The sequence below is a fragment of the Macaca mulatta genome, chromosome 2 (genome assembly GCF_049350105.2).
Source record: "Macaca mulatta isolate MMU2019108-1 chromosome 2, T2T-MMU8v2.0, whole genome shotgun sequence".
Classification (NCBI taxonomy): Eukaryota; Metazoa; Chordata; class Mammalia; order Primates; family Cercopithecidae; genus Macaca; species Macaca mulatta.
The window spans coordinates 23,632,992-23,656,910 of record NC_133407.1 but is presented as its reverse complement, the minus strand read 5'-3'; the positions used below and the strand labels follow the sequence as shown (position 1 = coordinate 23,656,910).

The 23,919-nt window shown below is 39.7% G+C and overlaps 1 protein-coding gene across 1 annotated transcript in view; it reads left to right on the top strand.

The window, feature by feature from the left end:
- Window positions 1-5,978: 5,978 nt before the first annotated feature.
- Window positions 5,979-23,919, top strand: part of RARB (retinoic acid receptor beta) — a 772,903-nt gene continuing 754,962 nt past the window's right edge. Inside the window, exon 1 of the mRNA XM_028843631.2 lies at window positions 5,979-6,061. The gene's annotated coding sequence lies outside the window, so the exon portion shown is untranslated. The remainder of the gene's footprint in view (window positions 6,062-23,919) is intronic.

Below are 23,919 nucleotides of genomic sequence, written 5' to 3'. Positions count from 1 at the left end.
TAAATATTGAACATTATAATCTCCAAATCACTAGAGAAAAAGAAGAGGGCTACTTAATCTTCCTAGTGAGAAATATGAACTTAAAAAATTAAAACAATATTTACATTCTGAAAGTGTCCTATGTACCACATTGATACATACAAGTTTAATTAAAATTCCCGAAGGATTATTTTTTCGGCAAACTACAGCTACAGTTTTAAAGTTCGTCTAAGAGAAAATCTCATTATAATTGTGAAGGCAAGTAAAAAATATGAGCGTTTTGGAATATGCCAATTGTGAAGAATTACCACCTTCATTTATGTAGGAGTTTATGCAATCTGCAAATATGGCCCTACATCTACAGTGGGCTGGGAGGGCTGTGTCTTGTTCATCTTTATGATAACAGCCCCTAGTACGCAGTGAGCAGTCAGTGAACATTAAATTGAAGATGACCTTCCTTCACTTCTAATTTAAGAGGTGAATTATTTATTCATAACTTTATGTGAAATCTAAAATATTGTCCTGTGAGTACACATATCGACATATATACCTAGTTTTGAGTCACTGTAGATTTGTGATGAAATCTACTCCTAAGGTTATGTAAATTGGTGAATGCCAAAAGTGTGTTTGTGTGTCAGTTTTACAGAGCATTAAGTACTTCACAGAGAGACTTGATTTGGTTGTAGACAGATGTCTGAGAGGCTGTGACAAAGGAAGAAAAGATACTTGAAGTGGAAGCATGAGGTTTTGAATATAGTCTTTTAAACTGAAGTTAATTCCTCCCGATAATTGTAATAGAAATCAGTTATGCAATTAGTATACAATTTATAGAAATGTGATGAAATGTTTATATATATCTTTTTGTTTTAACTGAAGTTGACTTAATTTCTCAATTTTCTTAAAAGCTAAAAAAAATAGATACAAGATCTTTGTGCTAACTAAATCTTTGGATGTTTTACACAAACACATATTTTATTATGCTACTACTGCAACTTGGGAATATTACCTACATATTTTAATGATCTTAATAATTTATGTATACATGAAATGAGTTTACATTTGAAAATTTCTCTTCCAAAACAGCTGTTCAGTTCAGAAAAATTGAACAAGAATATTTATGAATATAAAATTTCATGAGTCAATTGTATTAAGCACATTGTACACTCTCCATAAATCCTGATTTTCTCGGTAGATTCACATTTTTATCAATGACATTAATTTCCTGAAAACTGAGCCTTTAAGAAATAATTTGAAATGGGAGGGAATTTTTTTTTTTTTTTAAGTGAGCAGTTAGAGCCAGACCTTATAATTTTTTTCAGAGAAATTCTAGTCTTTGGGGAATCAGTAGTTCAACCCCCTTCCAAGATGTTGAATTCTAAGGCCATGGTCAGTCAATAAGTTTTGGCAACCTATATTAAATTATTTTTGGAAAGCTTCTCTTGGATAATCATATGACACTAACTGATGCCCTAAAAAGTGATATCAATAGGGGGAAAGGGTAATTATGAGTTACTCACGGGTGGTGGATTGATTTTATGATCATCAAGGAAATCAGGTGAGAGTTTGTTGGGGAGTGAGAATAGAAGTGGAAAACATCTTTATGGCATTCCAGTAAACCACAAACCATTCCACTTTTACTTCCATGATTGATGATGCCACTGAAAACCCTCTATGGGACGACTGCACTTCCTTGAATCTCAAACTGTAGACCATTCATTATGCTGTATATTTTCTACCGTGACCTGATATTGATGTACACTGTGTTTAATGAATCATATTTATCACCCTGTTTCAGCACAGGATGTACTGTGTATCTTATCTTAGACTCATGGTCCAAGTGGGAAACGGAGCAAGTGAAGTCTGGGAATAGAATCTAACAAGAGGGCAGGTTAGGAAGTGCCAGACAGGATGGAGGAAGAGATAGAAAACTTGAGCTGGAATCTCTAACTGGGACAGAACAGAGCATTCCAAACACTGGTGAAAATGAACAGTGGACTCCTGACATCTCTATGATGGCAGAATGACAATATCTTCAAAACCAGATTCTCCCAGCTTCAGATTATCATCCAAATCTGTTCTTAGTTAATGATAGAAACAGTTTCCCAAAGTATTGAACCAACGTGCATATACCCAGGGCCAAACATTCCAACCAAAATAAAAGCAACGTATTTATAGAGATATTTTGAAGGAAATTACAAATGAAAAGTGAGAAGAAGCTATTCTATGAATATTTCTGAGCTGGTCATTTTCCTCAAAATAAAGCAAAATAATTAGACTTACACTATACGTGGTGTTTAACCATGTATAGTTACATGATAGCTTTTCCTTTGTGCCTTGCTAATACTTTTAATATTTCGGGGCACATGACGATTGGGCAGGACTAGCCATGCCAGGCCACAGCCATCCCAGTAAACACTGGTGTGGAGGCTCACCTAAGGTAGGGAAAGTTACTTGAGGACACCGCATGGGAGGCAGCCAGGAGTAAACAATTTCAAATATAACCAATTTGTTGTACAAACTGAAGTATAAACATGAAACTATTACATTTTTCTCAAACCACTGTCTCAAATGCATTATGTCAATTTTCCCTTTTCCGTAAGGTAGAAGACCCCTTAACAAGACCTTGGGCAGATTTCATCATTTCTGGTTAACTTTCAGTTACTCAGTTTCAACTGTTAAAAATCCATCAAGTTTCAATTTAAATTTCCAGTTTTGTCTCCAATTCAGAGCTCTCTTTTCCTGATCACAGACCAGTCTTGAGCTTAAGGAGCCTTCGTTGAGAAGGCAACAAGCTTGTTCTTATTCCTCTTTTCAAATCAGCACAAAGGATTCCAGGAGAACCCAGGCTTGGTTTGGAGATACCTTTTCCTTCTACTTTCAAGGCACAACTCCCCTTTCCTCTGGTCTTAGGAGCAGGAATGGGAAAAGAGAAGGACGGGCAAATTCCCACTATTTATCTGCACTTGAGTGAGTTGTCATGAATTCTTTGGCTAAGAGGGACTTGTTGTCGATACATTCTTATGCCAGGTAGCCAAATGCTGGTTCATGTGGGTGACAAGGTTATGAGGACACTGGAGAGCTGGCCTACATCTCAGTGCTTTGACATGACTTCACATTTTCCAAGCCTCTTTAATTCCGCCACTATCCCATCACGTAGGACATCCCATAGCCACTTATTGCTGAGGTTCTCTTTCCCAATGTCAAGCCCTCTTGGGTGAGGTTTTAGTCATTCAGCTCATGCCTGGTACCCAAAATGGAAAACTCACATTTGACTTTGTCTGAAGTAGACAAAGTCAAGAATCAACTCACATAGTATACAATTTGTTTTACTATTTTTTTGTGTGACATCCCACCTTCCCCAAATTTCTGAGTTCCATTGCTTTCAACTACTAGCAACTTTGCTTTTTCTCTGAAGGACTGCCCTCAAGCTACTGGAGCCTACAGATGTACCAAGAAGTTTATTTCCCCTGGGAGGCTGTTTACCTTCTAGATAAATAAACTGCCTAGCTCTCTTCATTCAGTGTAGGGCAATTTAGAGGCTTAACTTAAACTCTGGAAGTTCCCTGCAGAATCAAGCCAAGCCCTATCCACTGCTGTGGGACTTTTGAACTCTTGTTCAGCTTATTCTCTTTCCTGTTCTGCTGCCCCTGCCACTCTCCCCAATATCCTTACTGATTTCTCCTATGAGCGCTTTCTTAATAAATCACTTGAATCCTTACTCAGGGTCTGTTCCTTTGGAAACTGACCTAAGAAACCTACTCTTGACATACAGTTGGATAAGCATGGCGCTCTCTGCCACATTGCCCCCCATCCATCCTGCCATCTCTTTCCAATTTTCTTTCTAATTTCAAATGTCTTAATAGTGGTTAATGTTCTTTTCCTTCTTTTCTCCTCCCATTCTTCTTCTCCTTCCTTCTCTTTCTTCTTACCTTCTTTCTTCCTCCCTCTTTCTTTCCCTTCTTTTCTTCCTTCATCCTTTCCTTGTCTTTCTTTTCATTCCTATTCTATATCCTTTCCAGATTAAGCACTGTGGTTCCAGATTTCTAGTCTTTTCTCCCATGTTACTCTTGGAATTTGGGAAGAGAGGCCAAACTGTTTGGATTCTTTGATGGACTGATTGTCTTGATAATAATGTTCCTCTTTCATTACTTAAAATGGTAATGCTTTTGGTGCTGAGAGCAGGTTGACATTTTTTTAGGAAGGAGGAACATGAAGGTGGCACAGAAGAGGCTTTCTTGAAGGCTCACTTGCTCTGAACACCAGAGTAAGGCTTTCACAAGGCTTTCTTGAGGACCGGAACTTCTAACTTCTACATCTACCCCAAATAAATGTTCAAAACCAGAACCAATTCAAACTTCTACATCTACACCAAATAAATATTCAAAACCAGAATCAATTCCTAGAGCTAGCAGTGGAGGTCAAGGTAGTGTCATCATTTTCTTCCCTGGCAATGGATCATCAATTCCTCCAGTACAGACAGTCCCTAACTTAAGATGGTTCAACTTATGGTTTTTAAATTTTTTGACTTTCCGATAGTGCTAAAGCAGTAGGATACTCTTGAGAGATAGGCCGAGTGGCAGCAGCAGCGGCAGCCAGCCATGCAATCACCAGGGTAAACCACAGATACTCTACAGTGTATTGTGTTACCAGATGATCCTGCCCCACTGTAGGCTACCGACTGTAAGTGTTCTGAGCATGTTTAAGGTAGGCTGGGGTAAGCTCTGATATTTAGTAGGTAATATGTATTAAATGCATTTTTGATATTCTCAATTTACAGTGGATTTATAAGAAGGTAACCCTGTCATATGTCTAGGAACATCTGTATTTAATAATGTCCAAAGTTCTGGAAAGTACAGTGGGAAAAAGTGAGGAGAACTCACTACAAATAAAATGGTGAGTGAATGAATGGCTAACTTTTATTTGTTTTCTACAGTTGATGCCTTAGGAAGTTGAAACAAGAAACCTGTACAGCAGTTAGATAATTAAAATGGCACATTGACAGAAGATGGTTTCCTTTGTGTCTGATACATAGCATTTATGAATGAAAGTGCTCAGCATCCCAGTGGTTCTCCTTCTGAACTGGCTCATCCATTACTGGGGTAATGATTTTCCGTCCGGAAAACAGCAAAGCCAAAGGCCTATTACACAGGCAACATAAAGTTAAAAAGACATTATGAATAAAATGTTGGCTCATGCCGGCTTTTGCCAAGCCTTCTCCAGAGAAGATTGCCTGATGCCGACACGTGTTTATTACACTTAATAATGTTTACATAATTCTTCTTTGAGCTCATTAGAGCTGTCAGATCAGAAGTAAATGTATTCCCCCCTCTGTTTATCTCTAAAGACTTCTCAGTCAATAAAGCAAGATGAATGACATCCAGGGCGCAGACAAGTACTCTTGAGCTTTGCAAACACTGCCAAGTTAAACCCTCAGCCAGGGTGGGCTTGTGAGTCTCAGGACTGCGGGAGCATGCATCTCATCAGCCAATTAGTTCTCTTAGCGGTGCTTCTCCAACTTTCATGTGCTTGGAATCTCCCTGAGAGCTTCTTAAAATACACAATACTAGGCCCCCTCCCCAGAGATTATGGTTCACTAGATCTGGGGTAGGACCCAGAAATTTGCATTTCTAGCAAGCCCCTAGGTGATGCTGACGCTGCCAGTGCATGGAACACACTCAGAGTAGCCCTATTCTGGAGTTTATTTCCAATAGTCTCTTTTGTTGGGGAGGAGGGTGGCGGTACCCCTTGGCAATTTGGGACATCCTGGCTGGCCTGTGGCATGCATCAGCCACAGCGGTGAAGGCGGCAGGGGCAGCAACCAGAGCAGCAGCAGTGGCAGCAGTAACAGCCGGCCGCCGCCTCCTGCTCAGCTCACGCGGAAACCCCACTGGGCCGTCGTGGCTCCGCGCGGTTGCGGGCCAGCGTGGAGAGGCGGGACGTGGCACCCGGGGGCGGGGCCTGGCGCCCGGGGGCGGGGCGCAGCGAGCCGGGCTCCCGCTGTCTCCTCTCAGCGGCGGCGGCAGGGGCTGAGGGCACAGCCAGCGGGCGGCGCGCCGCGGACTCCCAGGCAGCCCGCCGAAAGGTAAAGCCAGGAGAGCGCGCTGGCGGGTCTTGCTGTTGGGTGGCTGCTGTCCAAGCCCCGAGCGTCCCCGGAGCCCCAAGCTGGGTCTGGAAGACCAGGGCATTTGCATGGCATCCAGGGACCGGCTGCCTAGCAGGGATTTTGCGTGTACCGCGGCGGGGCCAGGGGCTGGGGGTGGGGTGTCTGCAGCGGGAGTCCGCGACCGATCCCAGGACATCTGGACTCGAGGACAACTTTGCGCAGCAGTCCTCTTCCAAGTTCCCTTTATTGCTATTGTCTTAGCGCCTGTCTGACAGTCTCCCCGGACTCCAGCTTTGTTCTCATTAGGCCAAACCAGCCGTCCCCAGGGGCGTGAACCCAGGAGTCGCTGGCAAGTTGCACCTGCCAGTCGGATCCTCCCCGGCTCCCTTCCCATCCTTGCCGGGTCCAGCGCTGTCCTGCGCACATTAGGGCTGGACACGGCGAGACCTGGCGCCCTCGGGAGCAGGGGTTCTCGCTCCATTCCCCTGTGGGGGTCTAAGATCGGGGCCGGGGTATCGGACCTCTGGGTCGCGGCATGCTTTGGGGCCGGAGAAAGGGCGAGAAAAAGTTTGAGCATTGGCTGGGCCTAGGGAGCGGGTAGCGCCAGGCTGCACATGGCAGGAGTTGGAGAGAGTACTAGGGGCTTGGCGCTAGGCAGAGGGACCCGGCCAGGGACCGAGCCTTGGAGGCTGAGCCTCCAAGCCTGGATTGTCAGCCGGGAAGGGGTGCTTGCTGTGTGCGCGCTTTGGCAGGAAGGGGCTGTGTGTGATTGTGGAGATGATGGGCGGAAAAACAGAGAAGAGAGAGGTACTAGGGTTCTGTGTAATTGTAGTGTGCCCCAGTGTGCACTTTTCTCCCTCCGGATATTTTGAAGAAGGTGTGCACGCGATGTCTTGTACGTGGACTCCCGGAGGTGGGGGTGGGGGTGGGGACGAGGGATAAGTTTTACCTAGAGCTAGAGCTGGCGTTGAAAGTGAACAGGTGACAGAAGACGTGTGTGTGTGTGTGTGTGTGTGCGCGCGTGCGCGCGCACCGTGGCCAAGGATGCTCGGGTGCTGGACCGCCCGCTGTGCCTCCACACACCCCCGCCCCGCCCCCTTCCAGCTCTCAGAGCGGGTTGAGTTTCCCTGACACTCCCCGCCCGAGGCAGGCAGGCAGAGGCGAAGTGATGGTCGCAGAGTGAAGCAGACAAAAGGGTGCATTTGAACGACCCTTCCAGGACCAGACGGCTAGAGTGTAGGGTGTGTGTGTGCGCGCGCGTGTGTGTGTGTGTGTGTCTGTCTGTCGGTCTGTCTGTCTGGAGGGGGTCCCTGCTCTGCCAGCTATGGAGGGACCACTGAGAGAAGAGGAAAGAGGTAGGACCGGGAGAAAGACAGGTGAGGCGGAGCAGAGAAGAAGAAACAGAATGGGAGAGAGTCGAGAGCCGAGATGTAAATGCATCTTACCTGATTGGACGCAGATATATAAATTAATTTTAAAAAGAGGTTCTAGAAGTAGGAGAAGAAGAAGAAAAGAGCCCTGAAGCTAAAATTTTAGAGATGGGGGCGCAATAAGTTTGATTATTTAATAAAGGTATCTTATCGAGCCATGGTAAAGTAAGTCTAAAACCCTCTCCGAAGTTTATTGCTGGTTTTAGATAGTCTCCTTTGACACATCTTTACAGCACCTACTCCAGAAGTACCTTTTGACTGTCAGAAAGAAGTAAAAGGCATGTATACACAAATAAAATGCAGCTAAATGAAGTTTAAATGAAGCTTTGAGCCGGATTAAATGGCTTGTGTAACTGCTGAATGTTGCTAAAGTACTGTCAGAGCTATAAAATAGCCAGACAAAAATAAAGGAAAAAATAATTGTAACAAGAAAATGAAGGCTTTACAAGAACTTCAGTAATGAACACATAACAATTGATGGTATGATGCAGTAATTATTTTCGTATTTACGCCATTAACGATTGTAATTTAACGTTAATGTCCTGGTATTTTATTCCTTCTCATTTGCAGACAAAAGCACATCTGAGACGCCATCAGGGAGTAATTTGGTAATATAAAGTCATGAATAGAAAACACTAAACCATGCTCAGAACTCTGACAACATAAAGCGTGAAACAAAATAACCTCATTTGCTGTTTATTATCTGTCTTTATAATTCTGTTTACCATCATTTGCATAAATGAATAGCTAAATTGTATAGTATATTCCTTCTTGGACAAAAAAATACGTGATGCTTATAGATATGGCGGGGCGGGGGGAACTAGTAGGTAATTCTTACCTTAAGCATGAAGAAAAAAAGAAACTCTGTGGGATTAGAAACTGTTGCAAATAATCAGAATGCAAATTTAACCTACTTTAGGCATCCTTATTTTATTTAACTTGGCTAAGGTAGCTTTAACAATATATATGTAATTAGGAGATGCACAGACCCTAAACTTCTTTGCTAGCAAATCATAACAAAACTGAACTGAAGAGCCACACATTATGTCATGAAGCAGTTTTGTTAATCTGAAAAACTATTTTTTTCTATTCAGACTTTCAAAGGGTAAATTTTCTGAAAGAAGGAAGGAGTTTATTGGAAGAAGTTCAAAGCAAAATTATTTCAGCAGAAACTTAAGTTATAAACATTTTAAGACAATTAATCATCAGAGTTCACACATTTTAAAAGTATTGTGCATTGTTTTAACCTTAGGGACATTTGTTAAAACTTCTTTACTCATATGATAAAGGGAAAAATAATAACTGCATTAAAAAGGCTGTAAAGTAAAATGCCAGCAAAACAGCTGAGCAAAACATGTGGTTAAGAAGGATCAATCAAGCACATCAATGTTTAAAAATATCTATTTATTATTACCAGACTCATAAAATATCACAGTGATTGAATATCCCTTTTCCTTCCCATACAAATCTGCTGATCTCATGTGGAAGAGCACAATGAAATCAGTATTACCTGAGAATAGATTCCATGAGAGAATAAAGACTTTGTATATATTTCAAGTACAGAGAAAAAAAAATTTAAGTGGGAAGTAAGCCCTTCATTACAGTGGAGCCTGGTGATTGTGTAAGATTGGGGTAAGTTCTTAGCAGTTAGTTGGCTACAAACTCATTTGTTTATTCATTTCTGTGCCATGCATTTATTAAGTACCCATTATTAATGACCAACTGTTGTACTAGGTACTGGGGTTTCAAGGATGAGTTAGACTCATCCCCTGTATTTAGAAAAAATTGAATCCCATAAGATATACAATGAATGTCTATTAAAAATAAAGTTCTTAAAATGAGTACACAGTTATGTGGGAAAATAAATGCAATAAAATATGAGAAGTGTCCACCTATCCTAGAACTTGGGAATAAAATAGGCTAGACTCAACTTTCAGCTCTGTTTCTTACTAGTTATGAGAACCTGATCCAGTTATTTAACCTCTCTGAACCTCAGTTTTCTCATCTGATAAATGACAGAAAGAACACTTCCCTAAATCATGGGGTTTTTACAACAATTACATGTCAACATATTTTTAATGTCTTCTATGTTTAAAACCAATGCTGGATCCCATACTTCCCAGCATCCCTTACCTCATTTATTTTCTCCATGTCATTGTCAAACTTCTGGTGAGGCTTGTCTGCACATTTTAATCTCCACATGCTAATCTCCACCTCCTCTCTACCTTACTGTCGGTCCTCCTCCAGTGTGGCTTCTGCCTCCACCGCTTACGAAAACAACTTCTCTTGACATCAGCAGTGACTACTGAGCAGTGATCTGCACTCTTACTCAACTTCTTGGAGCATTGGACAGAGATGACTTGTCCCTTTTCTGTCATAAGGTATATTCTGTTGGCATCTTTCATTGACTTTGGTGGCTTCCGTGGGACTGTATGTCTTTAGTTCTCCTCTTTAGAGTTGATTATTTCCCAGCTGGCTCCCCTTCCATGATCTCATCTCTAAATAAAGACTGGATCTTTCCAACACTAGGGCTATATTCTAGCCCATCTTTTTATATCGCCTTCCTCTTCCCTCCCCGCCTTCCGCTTTAGGTAATATCTTTCATTCTCATGGTTTTAAGTCTTATCCATACAACAACTCAATTTATGTCTCTAATCCACTCCTGACCTCTGAGCTCCAGCAACATCTATTCAATTGCTCACTTAACATCTCCATTTGGATGTTTCACAAGCATATCCAACATTTTACATCCAAAATTAAAGGTTATATTATCACTACCAATAACCTTCTAAAATTATTCTCTCTTTAGTCTTCCTCATTTGTGGAAATGACAGTACCATACTAATTGTTCAGTCTAGAAACATAGATTTATTCCTTTGCCTCAACTATTTCTTTATTTGTCATGTACATTGTGTCCAAGGTAGGCATGTGCCTGATACCCACAGGTAGGCCTGCCAGCATTGGTGGATTATAGTCTGCAGTTGTTCTGATTGGCCAGTGCTCTGGCCATACCAGTTGGTAAGTATTTTGGACTATTACCCCTGCTCATATCTCACCTTTGTTCACCTCCATCATAACCCCTAGTGTCCAGGCCAATATCACCTTTCACCTATTATTTTTGTCCTGACATGATAGATGTGTGTGACTAGTATCACTATTTAAAGATAAACTGATTTGCTATATTTTGCAGATTATATAAGTTTCACACAATCTAATATTAGGAACTTGAACAGCAATTAAGAAAGAGCTTATACCTTTCATGGTAACTCACCAATTTAATACTAAGAGGTTGGATATGTTCCAAGGTAGAAGTCCTTTGTGAGCTGAGAAATATGCTTAGTGGATCCCACGCTAAAGCGACAGATTATGGAATTTCACTTTTGCCAAATTTGGAACACAGTACTATGCTTGATTGTTAATTTTAGGAAAATGAAGTCAGATTAAATTCTACCACTAAAAAAAAGTAAATTTAAGTAATCATAATCTTGAATAGCCTGCTTTTTCTCTTGGCCAGCAGAGTACATATCATAATAAACTTAGAAATATATTTAAAAGACTGAGAATCAAGCATGTTCAATGTTGTATACAGATTTTTTTTTGACAAAAATTAAAAATGAAAGCAAAATATTTGAGTGAGAAGTATCATTAATGTCAACCCCAGGACTGTTGTAGCAGGCTTCCCCTCTTTCACTAGGAAGCCACTGTTCTGAGCATAACTGGCATCCTTGAGTTCACTTCACTTTGTATGTGGTACATCTGAGAGGTAAAGGTAAAAGGTTTTACCTCCCTCAAAAGAACAGTGATGACCTCAATGTAATCATGTAAACAAGAGTCCAGTGATCATTCAGTGGTATCATTGGACTCGAAGGTCAAGAAAAATCTAAGTTTCAATTTTCTAGGGATAGAAGCAGTTTTACTCACAAAAGAGTCACAGGACTGCAAGAAGAATTTGTTCAATTGTAAGCCCACTTTATATTCTCTGTTAGTCTTTTTGTGCTGATCCTGGCTTTTGCCTTTGCATTGCTCTGGGCTGTAGAACCAGTCTTATAGTAACTTTCCCTTTTCTTTTTATTTCTTCCTTTCCTTTTTCCCTTTTTCCCACTTTTTAGTTTTTTCATCTTCTTCAATTCTTCCTTCTTCACTTTCTGCTGTGCCTTTCCACTCTCTCTTCCCTTCTTCTGTCCCTTATCCTTTTAAATTGTCTTTCTTCATCCTCTTACATAAGCAAAAACAAACAAAATAAAAATATCTGTGTGAGTTTTGCCCTAGCTATTTCCACCATTATAGGATTTCATCTACTGCATTGCCCTTGCCTTTTGTACTTGATGGTCTTTGCATTTATCATGTCAAACTTATATCAAGAAGCTTAAAACTCTTGCCTCAGTTTCACCTATGCCAATAAGTAAACATTGAAAAGATGGAAGAAAGGGAATTGATAAAATGTGTCTGTGGATCCATGCTACCATGCTCTAGAATGTCCCTTTTCCAATACTGTAGTTTTTACAAGCAGGTGGCAGAAAGGTAGCAAGCCAAGTAAATAACTTCCTGAATTCAGGTACCATTTTGGAAGATTCATACCCATCTTCACAGGGATGGTGAAAATTAGAATAATGGTTTTTAAATGATGATTACTAATATTGATTGAATGCTCTCTATGTGCCAGACTCTGTACTAAAAGCTTGGCACATATTATTGCATTTATTCTTCACGCCCAGTAGGCTCATATTATAGGTAAAGAAACAGCCTTAACATGGTTAAACAACTGGAACAAAGGTTGCAGAACCAAAAGCATGGGAGTGGCAATTCAGATCCTCTTAACTGCTGTTCTTTATTCTGTAGTAGAGCACCTCCCCAGGAAAAACCAGGTTCTATATCTATGAATATATTCGTAATGATAGAGCACTGTCGAGATGCCCAGAAGCCACATTATCTACATTAATACGGACACACCTCAAAGAAACAATGGGTGGTGAAAGTTGTATTCATTGGCCCTGGGGGCCCAAGACATATAGGTCAGTTGAGTCCATCTTAAGGTTAGATCCTTCACAAGAAAGCATGATAGAAGCAATTCACCATAGATTGTCTCTTCAATGTGGTTACTGGGGAAGCCTGAAAACAAGTGGGATTTTCAGTCTAGGATGACCTAAACATCATGGGCTTTGGAAGAGACTTGAGTGACTCTCTGCAAGTGCTCTGTGTTCTCTTTCAGGACAATGCCCGTTCACATTTTTAGGTAAACATGGTATAGTTTGTCTTTTGAGACAGTGAATGTAGATAATGCTAGATCTGAGGAGAAGAGAAATAAGACAGCATTGTGTAAAGGAAGTGAACCTTGACCTCCAAGGAAGGAGCAAAGCAAAATCTCCTCTTTTGTGAATGGAGGCAATTGGAATTAGGTCTCTAATTCTTTGCAGCAGCAATGCCTCAGGATCTTATACGTGGCAAGAGACTGGATATAAGAGAGGACAGCTGGCAATCAGTAATGTGTCTTTTAAGGTTTCAAATATGACTGCTGTTTTCTAGCAAAGTTTATTCAAGAACCTAGTTTGAATTACATGAAAACACTGGCAGTCAAAAAAACATGAGAATATTCCAACAACTTCATGACTGGAGATCCTGTTTCTACTGTTGACTCACATAATAGCTACGTTGGCCTTAATAAAATGTTAATCAGAATATGACATTTATTGTGTCAGCATCCTCCAAATGGCTTCCCATCTCACTCTTACTAGAAGCCCAAGACCTTACAGTGTCCTACCAAGCTCTTTATGATCTGTCCCCTGTTATCTCTCTGACCACATCCTTGGCCTCCTTTGTTGAATGAATGAATAAATGAATGAGTAAATGATTCTTGAGCGAGACAGGGAATATCCAGGGTGCTCAATAGTGTTTATTGAATCAATGCAGGAGAGGATTTACCGTTTTATTGAAGATACTTTGGAGAAATTGGTGTTAGGAAAAAGAAGCACAGAAACAATTTAGAGAATGTGAATAACAGTAGTATATCAGAACTTCTGGATGCTGACGTAGTTTTTTTTTTATCATTTATGTATGTATTTATTTCATAAGTATTTATTGAGATCTGCCAATCTAAAGGTTGGATGATCATCAATAAATGGGAAGATAAATTCACCAGCCCCTTGGGGCTGACGTTCTATTGGGAGACAAATATCACAATAAATTAGACAAATAAAACGATCATTTCAGATAGCAATATATCCTATGAAGAAAACCTTATCATATAGTTTACCTCTTTGACCTTATCCATTGGCCTCCTTCGTTGAATGAATGAATGAATGAATGAATGAATGAATGAATGACTTGAGTTAGCCAGGTAATATCCAAGGTGGAGAATACTTTACTTGCAGATCCCACATATTCCTGGTAATAACCATGAATAGTGTGGTCATCTGCAAATGGTAGAGATCACAGAGATGAGTAAAGTTTAAACAGTCTTGTGTTGAGTGAATATATAGTCTTGTCTTCCTTAAGATTTTTCCACTAGTGAAATAAGGCTTATTACTAAAATATTGTTTGAAAAACAGTTTGACAAAAGAAGATCCCAAATTGATGGCTTCTGTAAATGTGTTCTGCGTTTAATTTTAGAACTGTATTAAATGTTCCAGTGTTACAATGACAATTGTAGTTTTCTTTTGATAATTTAATAAAGAAGTAAAACTTAGAGTAGATAGCTTTTTTCTTGCCTCACATGTGAATATATTCAATATTACAGTAAAAAGAGATAGTGCTGAAACATTTAAATTGAAGAGGTTCAGATTCTATGTGATTTTCATCGTACTCAGTTTATTTTCTCAGTACTGATTTTGGCCCTCTTATTTTCCGGTTGTGTTAATTTTGTTATGGCACAGATCGAAAACTAGTGCAGGCTCTAAATCACCAGAATTGGCTTGGAAACATAAATGATTAATGACAAAGTCACACCAAAAAAGAAACAATGATTGCTGTGAATGAAGCATTCTGAGTTTTTTCTGATATTACTCATTAGGGTCACCAGTGACCATGAAGCCTGTATTAGTTTTCTATCACTGCCTTAACACATTAACACAAAATGAGTGGCTGAAAACATCACACATTTACTATATTACCGTTTCCATAAGTCAGAAGTCCAGGCAGGCTTACCAGGCCAAAAATCAAGGCATCAGCTACCTTGAACTTTTATCTAGAGTTTTAAGAGAAGATTTTTCCTTCAGATTTGTTCAAGTTGTTGGCAGAATTCAGTTCCATGTGGTTCTAAGACTGAACTCCCTATTTCCTTGCTGGCTGTCAACTGGGGATCATTCTCAAAAAAGAGTCATTCTTTGGCTCTATCCTTCTTCAAAGTCAGCAACAGTGAGTCCTTGTACTTCCAATTTCTCTGACTTCCACTTTTCCTACATCTCGTCTACTTGCAGCCAGAGAAAGTTCTCAGCTTTTTAAAGGCTTGTGTGATTAGATAATCCAGGATAATCTCTCCTTTTTTTAAGGTCGATTGATGAGTCACTTTAATTACATCTGCAAAATTTCTTTTGCCATGAAAGGTAACATACTCACAGGAGCAATGGCAGAGTGACAGACAGCATGGCCAGAATTTTGCTTACCAGGGCCCATGAAGTCTACCTCTGATGATACGGTTGTCAACTGAGAAAGACCAGATAACCTAAAAACTATCAGACACTATAGCTTGACAAGTATATTGGAAAGCTATAAGTTTTTGGCAAAGGAAAAAGCAGTGATCTTCTAGTACATCCTGTAATAAAGCCACTGCAGGGTAAAGATAGCCATGGTATTAAACAAAACAGAAATAGTTTATTTAATTTTATGAGATGTGGCCTCCAAAAAGTAAGCTTAAATAAACAAAGAATACTTCATGTACTGGGATGGAACATTCAAATGCCTTCAGGAGTCAGGAGTCAAGAAGGGAGGCAGCAATAATATATGACAATAACAATATGGATTAAGAACATGAAAGAGGGCAGTCCTAACTCAGCTCCAGGAACTTGCTTTACTTTGGAGCAATTTCAGCCTAGTAATGATAAATGTCTGACTTTATATGAGGATTTAGAAATCTGAATTTTTATGTAACTCTGGAAATCTGTGTAAAATCTCCAGGTTTTTTTTTTAATGCCAACTAAATCAAAACTAAAAACAAAAGAAGCACCAAAACCTAATATATTATGGGATGAAATTTGGCTTGTGGGCTGCTGGTTAGCAATTTATGGTTTTAGTCAGATGGACCAAAGTACATATTTGAGTAAAAAAGTATTTAATATAATAGAAAATACTCAATTTAGGAATTGGCATTGACAAAGATACTAATTTACTCCAGTATAGCAAGGCTAGGAGGTTTGTGGCTTCAGCTTTCAGAAGTAAAAGTGCATGCAACTTTAGTGGTCTACTTTTGTTAATCCATAGTAAAAAATATAAGCAAAAAATAAAGAAGATACTGCTGTAATGCTGTTCTTGAGTGTTTAACCTTATTTGAGTGTCTAGAATACCACTTTTTCTTGATTTATACTTTTAAGGTTTAGGTTTCCACAAGTAAAAGGGATAAGGATAAATCATGATGAATTATCCACTGAATTTGAAAACAATGGGAAGGAGGCCAGGCATGGTGGCTCATGCCTATGATCCCGGCACTTTGGGAGACCGAGGTGAGGGGACTGCTTGAACCTAGGAGTTCGAGACCAGCCTGGGCAATATGGAGAAACCCTGTCTCTGAAAACAAAAAACAAAAAACACAGAAGTTAGCTGGGTATGGTGGTGCACATCTGTGGTCCCAGCTACTCGGGAGGCTGAGGTGGGAGGATCTCTTGAGCCCAGGGCCAGAGGTTGCAGTGAGCCGAGATTGTGCCACTGCACGCCAGCCTGGGCTACAGAGCAAGACGCTGTCTCAAAAAAAAAAAAAAAAAAAAAACAAAAAAAAAAAACAACAACAACAACAAAAAAAACACACACAAAAAACCAAAAAAACTGGGGGTGTGGGGGCGGGGAGAAACAGTTTGGATAATTGAAGCACAAATCCAGATTGTCACAAAATTACACTTGTGTTTAGAACTAGAGAGAGAATATCCTTTTAAAATGCATACTAATTTAAAAATCATTTTTAAAGAATGAATCGAAGTGCATGAAGAGGCTCAAATATTTATCCTACAGATCGAGTTTGAGGTTCATAAGGTTTTAGAAAATATCTCCAACTGAGTGGGAGCAGGGGATTGGATGTATCGTGGCTGAGAGCACAGCTCTATGACTCAAACTAATGAGAGTTTGAGTTAGGACTCTACCACTCGCCAGATAAATGACCTCTAGCAAGATTATTTCACTTTTCTGAGTCTAGGTTTTCTCACCTGCAGAATAAGATAATTAGCACCTAATTCAGAGGCTGTTGTGAAGATTAAATGGATACTTTTAAAGCACTTAAGTATTACTGCTATGGTTCTTGTAACATGATTCTATATCTGGACACCTGGCATCTTATCAACGACCATCAATTCTTATGCTGTGGATTTAAAAATAAGAGACTTGTAACTCCCTAGATGGGACCAATATTTATCTGTTATTTATTAAATGGAGCTGTGAAGGTGTAGAGGTACAGGATAGCTAGAATTTGAATCAGTTGATCCTTCATTGCTTCTCTGGCTGTTGCCACCTTAGTTGAGGTAGATGGAGGGTTTTCTCAGAAATGCCCAGCAAGGAATGAAGGTTGCTGTGGGTTCATAGCAACAGTTTTGGACTTGATGCCTAAGGACCTGATGCACGTATTGCTTTCACAACATTCCAGCTAAACCATGAATACGGAAAATATACATAAGTTATCTGAGCTTTAGATTTCTTTTGTATGACATATAAAACCAAGTTTCCTAACTCACGGGCTTGAAAGGGTTGCCTGAAACAATGTATGTAAAGGTCTTTTATAGCATTGGAATATAAATGGTTAGTATTTGCTGTTGCCCCTACAGGACCATTTTCTTTAGTCAGGCATGAGTAAGATTAAAAAAAAAAATGCAAAGATGACTTGGAGCACAAATGTAAAGATAGCATTGAGCACAACCACTTCCAAATCACTTAATAAATGTTTACCGGACATCTATCCTTTTCCAGATATGCTCGGTGTAGGGGCTAAAATCAAAAGATACACACACACTTAGCACCTAGCTTCTTGAAAGTTATGTTCTAGCTAGGAAGACAAATGCCAGAATGCACTATGATTCACGCAATGTGGGGTTTTGCACAGTATTTTGGAGATCAATGGGGCAGTAGTGTGGAGAGAGTACAGAAAGACATCCTAATTGAAATATCATTAAAATATTTTTTAGCTGGAAATAAGTGTCCAGGACATGCTGTAAAACACAAAAACCATTAATCAAAACCAAATGTGTCCCCATTTGCTTTCTTGAACTTTATTGCATTCTCAATTCAACAACTCCATGGACGCTTTCCCATTTTTCCCACCTAAGGTGTTATCTCTAAAAATATTACATAAGATTTCAAAACCTAACTAGGAGAAAGGAGTTTACCTGCTGTAGCTCCAGAAATAGTATCAACGTAGATCGTACATACACAAACCCTGCTCTTCACTCACAGCCCACGACCATGTGTTTGTAATTGGTCAGAACTGCTGCTTAGATGTAACCATTACTCAAACCACTGTAGTGGATCAGGAAGTCCTTGTTTAATTTAGGATATTACAGACAGTGTGTTGCAGTTTTGAAATCCCATATATAGAAAGGTCATGCTGAGAATTCTGTTTCAAGGGAAGAAAATGAAACCAAGTTTATAGTAACTCCTGTATCAAAATTGAACACTATTCTGTCCATTTGATATTTTAGATTAGTAAAAAACAACTAGACCAACAGAGGGCAAGTTCATTACATAATTCTAATCCTAATAGTCTTTTAAAAATGTCTCTAATGTAATAACAAATGACAACTAATAAAACTGGTTTACTACTAATGAAATAATTAGCAAACATATTTCATAATTATAAGCAGCAGTTGTATATCTATGAAGAATAATGGATGTGCAAGGTTTAAAAATAGTGTATACACACTACACACATTTTAGAAATTATTTTACATTTATTAATGCTTCTATTTGTGAATTTTATATCCTTCATATTAAATATAATTACATAGAATAAAATTAAGTATGAAAGAACCTATTGAGAAATGCTCTCTTTTTAGTTTTCATAATTAGAAGACAGAAAATATATTCCTGGACCCCTTTTTTTTAATTGATGCAGTCTATTTACATGCTCCAAAGACCTAATGATGCATTAAGAATTCTCCATTTTTGTTGGTTCGATTTTCTATTGAGCAACATTACTGAGAGTAATAGAACGAAGTAGGGAGAGAAGAGACTGAGAACTGCCCAAGACTGGCTACAGTTATGGAAATAAGCAAATGATAGAACATAATTCAGATTATTTTCATTTTTTGTTTTTTATCAGAGAGTCATTGTCTTTAGATATAAAACATATAAACTATTCCATTATAAATTCAAAGCTATAGTTAGGTCAGCACATTAAAAACTACTTCAAAATGGAATTATTTTATCGCTTTGATTTCTTTATTTCCTTTATAGAAAAATAAATGCCAATTGGGCTGAAAATTATAGAGGATTATCTTCTCTCCTCATAAAGGTTAGTAATATGAATATGATTTTGTGAGGAATTTGATTTGGGGGTTGAGGGAGTGATCTTATTAGCACGAGACTCCCTTGGCCAATAATCTCATAACTATGGGATATATATTAAATCCTTTTCTATTTATATTCTTTGGCAGGCCGTTATTCATTGTTATTGTGGAGATTTTGTTAAGTAATAGTTCTCTTGAGAAATCATGGGTACTTTTTCGAGGTCGCAATTTCCTATGAGCTTAAAGAGTGGGCCATATATCCTCTCTTCAGTTCGGAGCCCACTCTATACCCATTTTCTTTAACACATACTTTATTTGTAAGGTTTCTGACACTGCTTTCTTCCGAGAACTTAAGAGTGATATATCACTCTTTATTTTGTGAAGTAAAATTGATTAGAGGAAACAATAAACATAATTCTTTAACCATGAAACCCAATATATTTTGAATACTTGGCTGGGCCGCATAACGATAGTCACATGTTCATTCTCTGGAGACGGCCGGGTTGAGCCCGTGGCTCCTAGTGAACAGTCCTCACAGTATTTCTTCTCAGAGTGGAAGGGATCTCACTTTTGGCCTTTATTATTATTATTTCCTTTGCTCTGACATGACAGAAATCCATCGCTTTCTTGATACTGATACCTGTTCACTGTTGTCAGATCATTACCAGGAAGGGAAAACCAGCTAACACAGTATTTTTTTTTAACATTCACCTAGAGGTTTTAATGATAACCATGCTTTAAAAATTGGATTAATTGAGCAATGCTGCTAAGCAGATAATTCCATATTAGGTTTCACTGACTGTCAAGGGGCCATGTGACAGCAGCTTCCAATTCAAAATCTGTGGTGCTTCAGACCATCTCTTCCAGACAGGAGCCAACTTAAATGGATGAAGAGACCCCTTAGGGAAGTAGATAAAACATTAATTTTAAAAGACAGGGAGACTTAATTTCAGATCTTATCTTTAATACTTACTAGCTGTGGGACCTCAGAAAAGTTACTTCATTGCCCTGAATTTACATTTTCTCAACTGTAAAAGAGATGTAACAACACCCGCCTGTGAGAATTAGTTGACTTTACATAGACAAAGTACCTGGCACATTGCGGGTCCATTTTAAAGTGAGTTCCATACACTCATCGCCCTCATATAGATTTGAATCAAATATGTATCTTCTGCCAGCCCACACACCATCAAACTGCTATATCAGATCAGCAAGAAAATTAGATGAGCCTTTTGCTACTCTAACTATGGTCCCCGATGAGCAGCATCAGCATCATTTGGGAGCCCATCAGGAATGCAGAATCTAGGGCTCAACCACAGACCTGCTGAACTGAAATCTACAATTTAACAAGATACCCAGATGATTTGTGTGCACAGCCAAGTTTGAGAAGCACTGAGATAGACCATGACATTTCTCCTATGACAAAGTCGATCAGCTGTGTTGTTGGTTGTCCATTCCTTTTCACCATTCTCCTGTTGTTTTGGTGATTTGAGGGGATGCTCATGTGTGCACACACATACACACACACACACACAGATACCCATATTCTCTCAGCACTTGCACCTTGGTCAATGCATGCTCACTTGCACACACATCAATGGAACATCCCTCAGCCTAGGGCTTGGCACAAGTAGATCCTCAATAAATGTTTATTGAGTGAAATAAAACAGCCAACAGTCAGACAAGCAGACTCTCCCATCTGTTCTGCAGATGCACAGCAGCCCTAGAAGGGCCTGGAGAGAGATGGATGTACTTGAGGTCTTTGCCAGGAGGCATTACCCTTGCCCAATGGGGAGGAGGGGTTTGCTCTCTGCTATTCTTGCCAGGAGATCTGCTGAGGTTCTGAAAGCTGTCACATGTGTGCAGCCAGAACAAAGGCCTGGGAGCACTTTTTTTTCTTTCTCTTCCCTGTCTGGCAAGACTGGTGCCACAGTGCTTTGGAAACCGTTTTTCATGCTCATAAGGGGCAAAGAGTAGGTACAATGGGACTGCACCAGGATTATAATTTTCCCACATCTGCAACTAACCTGTTAATGTCTCAAAATCTCTATCGATTTCGAATTTCCAAGTTGTTGGTTCCCAGGCTGGCATAGGATGTGACTGCAGTGGGAAAAAACTGGGGAGCAGATATTACCCAGAGCAAGATGAAACTGCTGGAGAGAACTTGCTGCCTTGAAGACTGTGAGAAACAAAACTGCAGGCCCTTGATGATTTGGGAAATGAATTGTACTGCGTGACCTTGGGCAAATCAAATATGGCACTTCTTCAATCTATAACATTGTGATAAATGTATCTAAATGGAATTTTATCAACTTATACCCAGAGTATATTTCAGTGAAGTTCATACCAATATTCTCTGGACCCCTGCGATCTGGAACCTGCTTCCCCAGGGAGTTAGCACTCTTACCCTCCTCTTTGTCCCTGCTCCACAGGTCTGTCTGCGCAAAATCGTCAAGTCAGGTGACTTCTTTTTGGAGCCATCCCACCTTACTTTCCAACTCTGCTTTGGTCTTGGAAATATGGTGAAATCACAATGACCAACGTCTTCCTCTTCAGCAAACTCCTCTGTCCTTGCTGCAAAACATTTCTTCTTATTCAACAACCAAAACTGTCATTTACCCACCATGGCCAATCCCACACAGGAGTTAGGAAAACAATCAGATTAGCATCCATATAAGAATAAAATCTCCCCTAATCTACTAAGGATATTTTTCTCTTCTAACCTAGGTGGAATCATTATTCATGAGAATTTACAACAGGAGTGACATATTTAAAATGGCATAAAGCAGATTTTTAAAGGGGACATTGATCAATGGTTTGGCTAATACTAGCTATGATATCAGATAAATACCCAATTTCAGTGGCTTAATAAAATTAAATTTGATGTAATATGTAGAAAACAGTGCAATAATGGTATACCTGGACTAGGAAGGAGCAGTAGGTAAGAAGGATTATTCCACTAAGTCATTCAGGGACCCAGGATAACAAAGGCTCAGCTGTCTTCCATGTGTGGTTTTCTAGGTTGCTCTGGGTATTGACATTCAATTGGCGTATGGGGCAAGAGAGAGAGAATCATGCATGGGAGATTTTGATGGGGCATGATTTCTCATATCCCATTGTGTAAATCTGAATCCTATGGCCATGTTTAACTGTAAAAGAGGCTGAGAAATGTAGCCTATCTAAGTGCCAGAGTTGATGATCATTTATCAGTCATTGCTGCACTCATGTACAAGTGGGAACAGCCCTGTTTCTTTTTTCTGTTTCTCCTGCAGCTCCTTGGAAAGGTTTGACATTCCCTCCCTGACTTGAGAGTCAGTTCTCTGCAGCAGATAGCCCCCTTCCACCCACCTGAAGAACAAGAATAGAATCTTGGCATGCCACATTTTAACAGTTGCCAGCAATTAATCCAGAGTCGATTTCCTGTGTCTCACAAGGTTGTTGTGAGAATTAATGAATTATTTGGGGTGATTATCATCGCTTTGATCATTGTCTTTGTCTTGTGCTTTTACAGTTTACACTGTGCAGGCACAGACTTACACAATACCTCTGCGAGAGGCAGAGTGCTTATTATTATTCCACTTACCACAGGAGGAGCTGAGATGCATGCAGGTTAAAAGACATCCTCCAGTGCAACAGGGTCACTCCTGTATGCAACACTGTTATTACAATATTTTTTAAGGTAGAACATTCTGGAAAGAAAAGGTAAGACAAAATTGGTGGTTTGACATCTTTTTCATTACTGTGTTGGCTCTGCAATCTACCTGCTGGGTGATCTTGGGCAAGTTAATTAGCTACTCTGTGTCTCCAATTCCCTAATGTGTAAAATGGGACTAATCATAGTAGCTACCTCCTGGGTTATTGTGTGGATTAAATAAGATAAGGAATGTTAAGTATTTAAGACAACATCTGGCACTTAACATATGCTTCATAAATATTAGTTATTAGCATTCTTTAAAAAAAATCCAGGAGAACTGGTATCCAGTTCAAGAACTTCAAATAAGAAAATAACAGAATATGTGGCCTTATGTTATTGGCAACAGTGAAGTAGAGGCAGAAAATGTGACATCAGCATTATCTATTTGCAGAAGGGAATATGCTGTTCCTTAGTAAGCTAACCTTGCAGGAATGAAACCTTCCTATGAGGTATGGCCAACAAATTGCAGGAACTGTTGTGGAGGGCAGGGATTCCGAAGTACGTCTGCCTAGTACACAGGCTGCTGGCACTGGCTGTGTCCAGATGTCCTTAGTCTGAGAGTGGTAGCTTCCCCTGAGTGGCTGCTTCCCTGAGGAGAACAGAAGACCTTATGTTCCTTGAGCCAGGGCAAATGCTCCTTCATGGTCAGTGAGAGCACTTTCTGTTCTTGGTGTTGAGGGTAACTTGCTTTATTAACAATGAATCTGTATACCTGTGTGGCAATGAACTTCCACCTATTCTATGGCCAAAATTGGAAAAAAATAAAAAAGAAAGAGAAGAGCATGAAATTCAGATTTGCTCAATGAGAAGATTAAGCAGTTGTATTTATACACAGGATGCGGATTCAGCAAATTCGTCAGTGTCCTTCTGTATCAATACTTCTCAAAGGTTACTGTGCAAGCAAATCACCAAGAGATCTTGGTAAAATAGAGATCCTGACTCAGCAGGTCTGGGGTGGTGCCTGAGCTTCTGCTTCTACACACACTTTCCTGTGTTTTGGATGCTGCTGATCTGGGGCCACACTGAATCAGGTAGTCTGAGGGTGTGACCCAGCCATCTGTGCTTTATAAGCCCTGCAAG